This window comes from Octodon degus, unplaced genomic scaffold, assembly GCF_000260255.1.
Source record: "Octodon degus isolate 3935 unplaced genomic scaffold, OctDeg1.0 scaffold00034, whole genome shotgun sequence".
NCBI lineage: Eukaryota > Metazoa > Chordata > Mammalia > Rodentia > Octodontidae > Octodon > Octodon degus.
In genome coordinates, this window is record NW_004524610.1 from 5,058,623 (window position 1) to 5,060,607 (window position 1,985).

Below are 1,985 nucleotides of genomic sequence, written 5' to 3' on the forward strand. Positions count from 1 at the left end.
CAGGCCATGTTTATGCTAAACCTTTTGCTCAGGGGTAGGTGGGCAACTGGCCCATCTTACAGTGTCCGTGAGGTCTGCCAAAATTCTTTAAATGATTGCGATCTGAGACATTTCAATCTCAATCTCACCCCTTAACAAGATATTTAATTGTAAGGCTCTACTCTAAATAAATGTAAAAGGGAAGAGGAAAACATAGAGGGGGGAGGGAACAGAAATTGAAAGAAAAGAAAGACAACCCAAATATTTTTCAAAGGAGAAAAGATTATAACTAGCAAGCAATGTAGAGAACTTCGGGCAGCTCCCCCCGGAATGTGGGCCTCAGCAAGCAGCCTCGCAGCTAGAGCTCTTGTGCAGTCTCCACTGTTTCTTCAGGTAACAACTTACAGAACCTCAAGATCATGCCTCTGAAACGCTTAAGCCACAAAAATTAATATTAAGGATGAATGGACATTAACGTAATGATGTTCCACATTTTCCAGCTCATGTGCTGACCACCTAAATGGCCATCTATGGTGGACACAGCTCTCTCCCCTGAACTCTCTAGGTCTCTGCCCCACAGTGTCGCAGGTTTTCGTCCCAGGGGCCATTCAGTGCCAGAGACATTCAGAGAGACCAGAAGCTTAGGACGCTAGCAGACAGCTTTCAGTAGCTAGCTCCTCTGCTGAGCACATGCGGTTGGGCTCCCCTGCACCCCAGCGCTTACCTACGTCAGGTTACGCTGCGGGAGGAAAGTAGCTCAGCGGGAGCATGGAGAGTACGTGTTCTCCTTTTTACTAAACAATACATTATTTCATAAATATTTTTTAAACATTGCAATGTGCTGGGTAAACATTAACTTACTGAGTTACAAATCATCACTAGATTTCTGCTTTACTCTGTATTTAGTTACGCATTCCCTAGTCTTGCAACCCAGATTTGCTTCTATTCTTTCTCTTAGTCTTTTCTTGCTTGGCCAACACACACACACACACACCATACACACACACACACACACACACAATGCACACTATGTGCAGTAAAGACAGGAGCATGGGGGTACGAGGTCAGCCTAGCTAGAGGTGTGTGGGTTTCCCTGCTTCAACTAAGACTCTCGGACTCTAGGATTAGAGGTCCATGTTTCTAACAAGTAATTCATAGAAATAAGCTTCTTTTCCAATAAACATGCCTTGGGGGATTTTTTTTTTTTTTCATTTAACCGTATTGTTTTAAACACCTAAAATTACATAAGATTTTTTTTCCTCAACTCTGAGTTCAGGTCAAGTGTAGGAGCCTTCAGAGTTGCAAAGGTCAGTAGTAAAACCTTTTCATCATTGCTCAGAAATGATTAGCCTTATACACAGACAGACACACAGACAGACACACAGACAGACACACAGACACATACACAGACACACACAGACAGACAGACACAGACATACACACAGACAAACAGACACACAGACACATAACACAGACACACACAGACACACACAGACACACACACAGACACACACACGCGCACACACAAACAGACACACACACACACATTTCCAATCTCATTCACCTATCAAAATGTTCTGTTTCTCAGTTACCTTTAGGAACACGCACGTGTGGATGCAGGCAGGCACACATGCGTGCACACACACACACACACACACACACCCGTGTACTCAGAGGACACAGCCCTTTCTGTTTTAAATTATTTTAAAAATCTGCTTTTCAGAACTATAGCGATCATGCATCAGGGAGACGGGAAGGTCCTCTGATGTCAGATTTGGCTATTTTCATTACAAAAGCTTGTAGAAAAATAATGTTTTTTCCGTTGTTTAGAAATTCCTTATTTAAAATCTTTACAGCAATTCTGAGCACAAAGTAATATTAAAAGTTGTGCAATAAGATAATTGTTGATTTAATTATATTATGTCTTCAAAAGGACATGAAAATATTATGAAAACTGCAGTTCATTTTCTATTATAAATGCATGACATTTAAGAAATGACAGTAAC

General features: G+C 41.5%; 2 non-coding genes across 2 annotated transcripts; both read right to left on the reverse strand.

The window, feature by feature from the left end:
- Positions 1-1,246: 1,246 nt before the first annotated feature.
- LOC111816564 lies at positions 1,247-1,316 on the reverse strand. Its single transcript, XR_002820928.1, has one exon. It is a non-coding gene; the product is annotated as a small nucleolar RNA U2-30 (small nucleolar RNA).
- Positions 1,317-1,696: 380 nt separating this feature from the next.
- LOC111816565 lies at positions 1,697-1,775 on the reverse strand. Its single transcript, XR_002820929.1, has one exon. It is a non-coding gene; the product is annotated as a small nucleolar RNA U2-19 (small nucleolar RNA).
- Between the last annotated feature and the right edge of the window lie 210 nt (positions 1,776-1,985).